At 44.3% G+C, this 11,414-nt stretch overlaps 1 long non-coding RNA gene across 1 annotated transcript; it reads right to left on the bottom strand.

The window, feature by feature from the left end:
* Positions 1-322: 322 nt before the first annotated feature.
* Positions 323-11,023, bottom strand: LOC311125350. Its single transcript, XR_014612871.1, has 4 exons — positions 10,935-11,023; positions 10,565-10,616; positions 1,196-1,236; positions 323-509 (listed from the first exon to the last, which is right to left on the bottom strand). It is a non-coding gene; the product is annotated as an uncharacterized lncRNA (long non-coding RNA).
* Between the last annotated feature and the right edge of the window lie 391 nt (positions 11,024-11,414).

The following is an 11,414-nucleotide window of genomic DNA, read 5'->3' on the forward strand; positions in this document are numbered from 1 at the left end:
CGAGTCTCGATCTGAAGGTTGCGAGTTCAATTCTCACACGGGCAACATTCTTTTAAAACGACTGCCTGTAGAAAAGGCAGCCACTGTGATCAGATCTTCCTGACGTGGAAACAGAAACCAACCCATTGTGACCAAACAAGGAATCCGATTGTGACGACTTGTAAAAACAGCAACCAGACGTGAACAAAAGAAACATGTTTTATTTATTAACGTCTTCAGTAAATAGTGAGGAGCTTCACAACAGACAGACAACTTCAACACACACACTATTTACACACTATTTACACACACACACACACACTTTTTACACCGCATAGCCATACTCAGGTGACAGAGGTAACGGGTAAATAAAATATAATCTAGTTTTTATAAAAAGGAACAACGGTCTTATTAACATTTAGATAAACACATCATTATTACTACCAATCTCCTCTTCATCTCTGCTTCCACGTGTTCAGAGATGTTCTCACAGGTCCAGTCTGCTGCAGTCTGGGATTACAGCCAGCGTCCTGGAGACAGACACACACTCTGTCAGTCACACCACAGACACAGACGTTACTCTGTTGGGGGGGGGGGGGACTCCGGAAGCACACTTGTGTTCCGCTACACAACATTGGTAATAATAATAATAATAATAATAATATGTTAATTAAGTTCATTCACCAGAGAGGTCCTGTTGTAGTGGGGATAAACGCACAGAAATACAGGAACACGCACAGAAATACAGGAACACGCACAGAAATACAGGAACACGCACAGAAATACAGGAACACGCACAGAAATACAGGAACACGCACAGAAATACAGGAACAGGCACAGAAATACAGGAACAGGCACAGAAATATAGGAACAGGCACAGAAATATAGGAACACGCACAGAAATACAGGAACAGGCACAGAAATACAGGAACACGCACAGAAATACAGGAACACGCACAGAAATACAGGAAAACACCCAGAAATACAGGAAAACACCCAGAAATACAGGAAAACACCCAGAAATACAGGAACACACCCAGAAATACAGGAAAACACCCAGAAATACAGGAACACACACAGAAATACAGGAACACACCCAGAAATACAGGAACACACCCAGAAATACAGGAACACACCCAGAAATACAGGAACACACAGAAATCCAGGAACAGGATTCCCCAACAGAAGGAGGCGGAGGTGTGAGACTTTTACTTACTGATGAAGTCGGTGAGGTAGTAGTGCCAGGAGGGGTCAGGCCTGGAGACAGAACGATACTGACCTGTTACACACTGACCTGTTACACACTGACCTGGAGACAGAACGATACTGACCTGTTACACACTGACCTGTTACACACTGACCTGGAGACAGAACGATACTGACCTGTTACACACTGACCTGTTACACACTGACCTGGAGACAGAACGATACTGACCTGTTACACACTGACCTGTTACACACTGACCTGGAGACAGAACGATACTGACCTGTTACACACTGACCTGTTACACACTGACCTGGAGACAGAACGATACTGACCTGTTACACACTGACCTGGAGACAGAACGATACTGACCTGTTACACACTGACCTGTTACACACTGACCTGGAGACAGAACGATACTGACCTGTTACACACTGACCTGGAGACAGAACGATACTGACCTGTTACACACTGACCTGGAGACAGAACGATACTGACCTGTTACACACTGACCTGGAGACAGAACGATACTGACCTGTTACACACTGACCTGGAGACAGAACGATACTGACCTGTTACACACTGACCTGTTACACACTGACCTGGAGACAGAACGATACTGACCTGTTACACACTGACCTGGAGACAGAACGATACTGACCTGTTACACACTGACCTGGAGACAGAATGATACTGACCTGTTACACACTGACCTGGAGACAGAACGATACTGACCTGTTACACACTGACCTGGAGACAGAACGATACTGACCTGTTACACACTGGCCTGGAGACAGAACGATACTGACCTGTTACACACTGACGACCTGTTACACACTGACCTGGAGACAGAACGATACTGACCTGTTACACACTGACCTGTTACACACTGACCTGGAGACAGAACGATACTGACCTGTTACACACTGCTGACCTATTACACACTGACCTGGAGACAGAACGATACTGACCTGTTACACACTGACCTGTTACACACTGACCTGGAGACAGAACGATACTGACCTGTTACACACTGACCTGTTACACACTGACCTGGAGACAGAACGATACTGACCTGTTACACACTGACCTGTTACACACTGACCTGGAGACAGAACGATACTGACCTGTTACACACTGACCTGGAGACAGAACGATACTGACCTGTTACACACTGACCTGGAGACAGAACGATACTGACCTGTTACACACTGACCTGTTACACACTGACCTGGAGACAGAACGATACTGACCTGTTACACACTGGCCTGGAGACAGAACGATACTGACCTGTTACACACTGACCTGTTACACACTGACCTGGAGACAGAACGATACTGACCTGTTACACACTGACCTGTTACACACTGACCTGGAGACAGAACGATACTGACCTGTTACACACTGACCTGGAGACAGAACGATACTGACCTGTTACACACTGACCTGGAGACAGAACGATACTGACCTGTTACACACTGACCTGTTACACACTGACCTGGAGACAGAACGATACTGACCTGTTACACACTGACCTGTTACACACTGGCCTGGAGACAGAACGATACTGACCTGTTACACACTGACCTGTTACACACTGACCTGGAGACAGAACGATACTGACCTGTTACACACTGACCTGTTACACACTGACCTGGAGACAGAACGATACTGACCTGTTACACACTGACCTGGAGACAGAACGATACTGGCCTGTTACACACTGACCTGTTACACACTGACCTGTTACGCGCTGACCTGTTACACACTGCAGACCTGTTACGCACTGACGACCTGTTACACACTGACGACCTGTTACGCACTGCTGACCTGTTACGCACTGACGACCTGTTACACACGGCTGACCTGTTACACACTGCTGACCTGTTACACACTGACCTGTTACACACTGACCTGTTACACACTGACCTGTTACGCACTGCTGACCAGTTACACACTGCAGACCTGTTACGCACTGACGACCTGTTACACACTGCTGACCTGTTACGCACTGACGACCTGTTACGCACTGACGACCTGTTACGCACTGACGACCTGTTACACACGGCTGACCTGTTACACACTGCTGACCAGTTACACACTGCAGACCTGTTACGCACTGACGACCTGTTACACACTGACGACCTGTTACGCACTGCTGACCTGTTACGCACTGACGACCTGTTACACACGGCTGACCTGTTACACACTGACGACCTGTTACACACGGCTGACCTGTTACACACTGCTGACCTGTTACACACTGACCTGTTACACATTTCAGGAAGCTAGGCGTATGTTGCACGTCACTACTTCACAGGAGAGCCATTTTTTATATTTTATCAAAATGTGTTTTTTGGCAGAAATGGCTTCTGGAACATGTAAACGTTATTGTGCCTTAACACACTCATACGCCATCTGTAAATATGAATAGAAGTGTTAAAATTACGAGCCTAGTTGGTTTAGCCACGGGAAAAGACAGGAACCTTCCGCTAGCCCTGATTGGCTGAGATAATAGATGGGCTGGACATTCCGGGAGAGGAGTTCTGATTGGTCTGACATGTAGCATGCTTTGTGCCTTTGGAAAGTATTCAGACCCCTTCACTTTTTCCATATTTTGTTACGTTACAGCCTTATTCTAAAAATTGATTAAATTGTTTTTTCCCCCTCATCAATCTACACACAATACCTCATAATGACAAAACAAAAACAGGTTTTTAGAAATGTTTGCACATTTATTAAAAATAAACTGAAATATCACATTTACATAAGTATTCAGACCCTTTACTCGGTACTTTGTTGAAGCACCTTTGGCAGCGATTACAGCCTCGAGTCTTCTTGGGTATGACGCTACAAGCTTGGCACACCTGTATTTGGGGAGTTTCTCCCATTCTTCTCTGCAGATCCTCTCAAGCTCTGTCAGGTTGGATGGGGAGCGTCGCTGCACAGCTATTTTCAGGTCTCTCCAGAGATGTTCGATAGGGTTCAAGTCCGGGTTCTGGCTGGGCCACTCAAGGACATTCAGAGACTTGTCCCGAAGCCACTCCTGCGTTGTCTTGGCTGTGTGCTTAGGGTTGTTGTCCTGTTGGAAGGTGAACCTTTGCCCCAGTCTGAGGTCCTGAGCGCTCTGGAGCAGGTTTTCATCAAGGATCTCTCTGGACTTTGCTCCGTTCATCTTTGCCTCGATCCTGACTAGTCTCCCAGTCCCTGCCGCTGAAAAACATCTCCACAGCATGATGCTGCCACCACCGTGCTTCACCGTAAGGATGGTGCCAGGTTTCCTCCAGACGTGACGCTTGGCATTTAGGCCAAAGAGTTCAATCTTGGTTTCATCAGACCAGAGAATCTTTTTTCTCATGGTCTGAGAGTCTTTAGGTGCCTTTTGGCAAACTCCAAGCGGGCTATCATGTGCCTTTTAATGAGGAGTGGCTTCCGTCTGGCCACTCTACCATAAAGGTCTGATTGGTGGAGTGCTGCAGAGATGGTTGTCCTTCTGGAAGGTTCTCCCATCTCCACAGAGGAACTCTAGAGCTCTCCACAGAGGAACTCTCGCATCCCTGACCAAGGCCCTTCTCCCCCGATTGCTCAGTTTGGCCGGGCGGCCAGCTCTACGAAGAGTCTTAGTGGTTCCAAACTTCTTCCATTTAAGAATGATGAGGCCACTGTGTTCTTGGGGACCTTCAATGCTGCAGACATTTTTTGGTACCCTTCCCCAGATCTGTGCCTCGACACAATCCTGTCTCGGAGCTCTACGGACAATTCCTTCGACCTTATGGCTTGGTTTTTGCTCTGACATGCACTGTCAACTGTGGGACCTTATATAGACAGGTGTGTGCTTTTCCAAATCATGTCCAATCAATTGAATTTACCACAGGTGGACTCCAATCAAGTTGTAGAAACATCTCAAGGATGATCAATGGAAACAGGATGCACCTGAGCTCAATTTCGAGTCTCATAGCAAAGGATCTGAATACTTATGTGAATAAGGTATTTCAGTTTTCTATTTTTAAAACATTTGCGAAAATTTCTAAAAACCAGTTTTCACTTTGTATTATGGGGTATTGTGTGTAGATTGCTGAGGAATTGTTAAAAAAAAAAAAAAAATTAGAATAAGGCTGTAACGTAACAAAATGTGGTAAAGGTCAAGGGGTCTGAATACTTTCCGAAGGCACTGTATAACACGAGCTGCTCAGTACAGTGAGGGGAAAAAGTATTTGATCCCCTGCTGATTTTGTACGTTTGCCCACTGACAAAGACATGATCAGTCTATAATTTTAATGGTAGGTTTATTTGAACAGTGAGAGACAGAATAACAACAACAAAAATCCAGAAAAATGCATGTCAAAAATGTTATCAATTGATTTGCATTTTAATGAGGGAAATAAGTATTTGACCCCTCTGCAAAACATGACTTAGTACTTGGTGGCAAAACCCTTGTTTGCAATCACAGAGGTCAGACGTTTTCTTGTAGTTGGCCACCAGGTTTGCACACATCTCAGGAGGGATTTTGTCCCACTCCTCTTTGCAGATCTTCTCCAAGTCATTATGGTTTCAAGGCTGACGTTTGGCAACTCGAACCTTCAGCTCCCTCCACAGATTTTCTATGGGATTAAGGTCTGGAGACTGGCTAGGCCACTCCAGGACCTTAATGTGCTTCTTCTTGAGCCACTCCTCTGTTGCCTTGGCCGTGTGTTTTGGGTCATTGTCATGCTGGAATACCCATCCACGACCCATTTTCAATGCCCTGGCTGAGGGAAGGAGGTTCTCACCCAAGATTTGACGGTACATGGCCCCGTCCATCGTCCCATTGATGCGGTGAAGTTGTTCTGTCCCCTTAGCAGAAAAACACCCCCAAAGCATAATGTTTCCACCTCCATGTTTGACGGTGGGGATGGTGTTCTTGGGGTCATAGGCAGCATTCCTCCTCCTCCAAACACGGCGAGTTGAGTTGATGCCAAAGAGCTCGATTTTGGTCTCATCTGACCACAACACTTTCACCCAGTTCTCCTCTGAATCATTCAGATGTTCATTGGCAAACTTCAGACGGTCGTGTATATGTGCTTTCTTGAGCAGGGGGACCTTGCGGGCGCTGCAGGATTTCAGTCCTTCACGGCGTAGTGTGTTACCAATTGTTTTCTTGGTGACTATGGTCCCAGCTGCCTTGAGATCATTGACAAGATCCTCCCGTGTAGTTCTTGGCTGATTCCTCACCGTTCTCAAGATCATTGCAACTCAACGAGGTGAGATCTTGCATGGAGCCCCAGGCTGAGGGAGATTGACAGATCTTTTGTGTTTCTTCCATTTGCGAATAATCGCACCAACTGTTGTCACCTTCTCACCAAGCTGCTTGGCGATGGTCTTGTAGCCCATTCCAGAGTGTGCTCCTAATCTCAGCTCGTTACCTGTATAAAAGACACCTGGGAGCCAGAAATCTTTCTGATTGAGAGGGGGTCAAATACTTATTTCCCTCATTAAAATGCAAATCAATTTATAACATTTTTGACATGCGTTTCTCTGGATTTTTGTTGTTGTTATTCTGTCTCTCACTGTTCAAATAAACCTACGAACGTCAGCAGTAGTAATATTATTTGTATCTCAGAAAGCCATTTCCATCGCTAGTGTTAGCTAGTTAACTCTAACTCACACTATATGTTACACACTGATATCCAAAAGGTCCACAAGATGGCGCCGGAGGAGATGGCTGCCGTTTTACGGCCCTCTAACCAACTGCACTATTATGAGTGTTTTTTCGTGTTATTTGTAATTTATTCTGTCCATAATGTTTCTGCCACCGTCTCTTATGACCTTAAAGAGCTTCTGGATATCAGGACAGTGATTACTCACCTCGTATTGGACGAATATTTTTTTATTCTTCAATGAGTCGGACGCGAAGAATATTCTAGACACCCGACAAGGCCCAAATCCCCGTCATTCGCATGAGGAAGAGACGGAGATATCGTGGACGTAGGTCGGGGTGCCTCGTAAGGATCCGACGGCGAGCGAGTAAACTGCTCCATCAATCCGATTAGCCAATGTTCAATCATTGGAAAATAAATTGGATGACCTAAGATTACGGTTATCCTACCAACGGGACATTAAAAACTGGTAAGACAAGGGGTGGCGGTCTGTGTATATTTGTAAACAACAGCTGGTGCATAAAATCTAATACTAAGGAAGTCTCAAGGTTTTGCTCGCCTGAGGTAGAGTATCTCATGATAAGCTGTAGACCACACTATTTACCAAGAGAGATTGCTTCTATATTTTTCATAGCTGTCTATTTACCACCACAAAGCGATGCTGGCACTAAGACCGCACTCAATGAGCTGTATAAGGCCATAAGCAAACAGGAAAACGCACATCCAGAGGCAGCGCTCCTAGTGGCCGGGGACTTTAATGCATGGAAACTTAAATCCGTTCTACCTAATTTCTACCAGCATGTTAAATGTGCAACCAGAGGAAAAAAAACTCTAGGCCACCTTTACTCCACACACAGAGACGCATACAAAGCTCGCCCTCCATTTGGCAAATCTGACCATAACTCTATACTAAACCCCTACAACTCATCCAGAATGCCGCAGCCCGTCTGGTGTTCAACCTTCCCAAGTTCTCTCACGTCACCCCGCTCCTCCGCACACTCCACTGGCTTCCAGTTGAAGCTCGCATCTGCTACAAGACCATGGTGCTTGCCTACGGAGCTGTGAGGGGAACGGCACCTCCTTACCTTCAGGCTCTGATCAGACCCTACACCCAAACGAGGGCACTACGTTCATCCACCTCTGGCCTGCTGGCTCCCCTACCTCTGCGGAAGCATAGTTCCCGCTCAGCCCAGTCAAAACTGTTCGCTGCTCTGGCACCCCAATGGTGGAACAAGCTCCCCCACGACGCCAGGACAGCGGAGTCACTGACCACCTTCCGGAGACACTTGAAACCCTACCTCTTTAAGGAATACCTGGAATAGTATAACAGTAATCCTTCTACCCCCCCACAAATTTAAAATTAAAAAAGTGGTTGTCCCACTGGCTATCATAAGTTGAATGCACCAATTTGTAAGTCGCTCTGGATAAGAGCGTCTGCTAAATGATCTAAATGTAAGTACCCATCTATATAACTATCAAATGAGAACATTTAGAGTCAGTTTAGAAGGTTTAGAGTCCATTTAGAATGTTTAGTCAGTTTAGAACATCTAGAGTCCGTTTAGAAGGTTTAGAGTCCATTTAGAATGTTTAGTCAGTTTAGAACATCTAGAGTCCGTTTAGAAGGTTTAGAGTCCATTTAGAATGTTTAGTCAGTTTAGAACATCTAGAGTCCGTTTAGAAGGTTTAGAGTCCATTTAGAATGTTTAGTCAGTTTAGAACATCTAGAGTCCGTTTAGAAGGTTTAGAGTCCATTTAGAATGTTTAGTCAGTTTAGAACATCTAGAGTCCGTTTAGAAGGTTTAGAGTCCATTTAGAATGTTTAGTCAGTTTAGAACATCTAGAGTCCGTTTAGAAGGTTTAGAGTCCATTTAGAATGTTTAGTCAGTTTAGAACATCTAGAGTCCGTTTAGAAGGTTTAGAGTCCATTTAGAATGTTTAGTCAGTTTAGAACATCTAGAGTCCGTTTAGAAGGTTTAGAGTCCATTTAGAATGTTTAGTCAGTTTAGAACATCGAGAGTCCGTTTAGAAGGTTTAGAGTCCATTTAGAATGTTTAGTCAGTTTAGAACATCGAGAGTCCGTTTAGAAGGTTTAGAGTCCATTTAGAATGTTTAGTCAGTTTAGAACATCTAGAGTCCGTTTAGAAGGTTTAGAGTCCATTTAGAATGTTTAGTCAGTTTAGAACATCTAGAGTCCGTTTAGAAGGTTTAGAGTCCATTTAGAATGTTTAGTCAGTTTAGAACATCTAGAGTCCGTTTAGAAGGTTTAGAGTCCATTTAGAAGGTTTAGACAGTTTAGAACATCTAGAGTCCGTTTAGAAGGTTTAGAGTCCATTTAGAATGTTTATACAGTTTAGAACATCTAGAGTCCGTTTAGAAGGTTTAGAGTCCGTTTAGAAGGTTTAGAGTCCATTTAGAATGTTTAGTCAGTTTAGAACATCTAGAGTCCGTTTAGAAGGTTTGGAGTCCATTTAGAATGTTTAGTCAGTTTAGAACATCTAGAGTCCGTTTAGAAGGTTTAGAGTCCATTTAGAATGTTTAGACAGTTTAGAACATCTAGAGTCCGTTTAGAAGGTTTAGAGTCCATTTAGAATGTTTAGTCAGTTTAGAACATCTAGAGTCCGTTTAGAAGGTTTAGAGTCCATTTAGAATGTTTAGTCAGTTTAGAACATCTAGAGTCCGTTTAGAAGGTTTAGAGTCCATTTAGAATGTTTAGTCAGTTTAGAACATCTAGAGTCCGTTTAGAAGGTTTGGAGTCCATTTAGAATGTTTAGTCAGTTTAGAACATCTAGAGTCCGTTTAGAAGGTTTAGAGTCCATTTAGAATGTTTAGTCAGTTTAGAACATCTAGAGTCCGTTTAGAAGGTTTAGAGTCCATTTAGAATGTTTATACAGTTTAGAACATCTAGAGTCCGTTTAGAAGGTTTAGAGTCCGTTTAGAAGGTTTAGACAGTTTAGAACATCTAGAGTCCGTTTAGAAGGTTTAGAGTCCATTTAGAATGTTTATACAGTTTAGAACATCTAGAGTCCGTTTAGAAGGTTTAGAGTCCGTTTAGAAGGTTTAGTCAGTTTAGAACATCTAGAGTCCGTTTAGAAGGTTTAGAGTCCGTTTAGAAGGTTTAGAGTCCGTTTAGAAGGTTTAGACAGTTTAGAACATCTAGAGTCCGTTTAGAAGGTTTAGAGTCCGTTTAGAATGTTTATACAGTTTAGAACATCTAGAGTCCGTTTAGAAGGTTTAGAGTCCGTTTAGAAGGTTTAGACAGTTTAGAACATCTAGAGTCCGTTTAGAAGGTTTAGAGTCCGTTTAGAATGTTTATACAGTTTAGAACATCTAGAGTCCGTTTAGAAGGTTTAGAGTTCATTTAGAATGTTTAGTCAGTTTAGAACATCTAGAGTCCGTTTAGAAGGTTTAGAGTCCATTTAGAATGTTTAGTCAGTTTAGAACATCTAGAGTCCGTTTAGAAGGTTTAGAGTCCATTTAGAATGTTTAGTCAGTTTAGAACATCTAGAGTCCGTTTAGAAGGTTTAGAGTCCATTTAGAATGTTTAGTCAGTTTAGAACATCTAGAGTCCGTTTAGAAGGTTTAGAGTCCATTTAGAATGTTTAGTCAGTTTAGAACATCTAGAGTCCGTTTAGAAGGTTTAGAGTCCATTTAGAATGTTTATACAGTTTAGAACATCTAGAGTCCGTTTAGAAGGTTTAGAGTCCGTTTAGAAGGTTTAGAGTTCATTTAGAATGACAGAACTCACTGGTCTTTGAGGGAGGAAGGAGGGAAGGAGGAGGACGACAGCTGGGATCCATCTGCAGAGAAAGAACACCTTGAGTGAGAGACACTGACAGAAACACGTTAAGAGTGTGTGTGTGTGTGTGTGTGTGTCTGTGTCTGTGTGTGTGTGTCTGTGTGTGTGTGTGTCTGTGGGTGTGTGTGTGTCTGTGTCTGTGTGTGTGTGTGTGTGTCTGTGGGTGTGTGTGTGTGTGTGTGTCTGTGTGTGTGTGTGTGTGTGTCTGTGTCTGTGTGTGTGTGTGTGTGTCTGTGTGTCTGTGTGTCTGTGTGTGTGTGTGTGTGTGTGTGTGTGTGTGTGTGTGTGTGTGTGTGTGTGTGTGTGTGTGTGTGTGTACCGGTGTTGTGCAGCTCCCCTGCTACTCCTCTGAGGAAGGACTCCAGGGTTCCAGGAGACGAAGACAGAAAGCCAACAAGCCACCGAAACGCCCACACATTACCCTGCACACACACACACATTTTTTACAGTTACATTTTTAGTCATTTAGCAGACGCTCTTATCCAGAGCGACTTACATTTAATGTTTATTTTTTTAATTAATTTTTTATACTGGCCCCCCGTGGGAATCGAACCCACAACCCTGGCGTTGCAAACACCATGCTCTACCAACTGAGCTACATCCCTGCCGGCCATTCCCTCCCCTACCCTGGACGACGCTGGGCAAATTGTGCGCCGCCCCATGAGTCTCCCGGTCGCGGCCGGCTGCGACAGAGCCTGGATTCGAACCAGGTCTAGCCTTAGACACCGCCACTCGGGAGAGTCTCACACACACACACCTTCGTCTTACTATTGTTGTGGGGACCAAACAATTGATTCCC

Source organism: Coregonus lavaretus (assembly GCF_964263955.1).
Source record: "Coregonus lavaretus genome assembly, contig: HAP1_SCAFFOLD_3567, whole genome shotgun sequence".
Lineage (NCBI taxonomy): Eukaryota > Metazoa > Chordata > Actinopteri > Salmoniformes > Salmonidae > Coregonus > Coregonus lavaretus.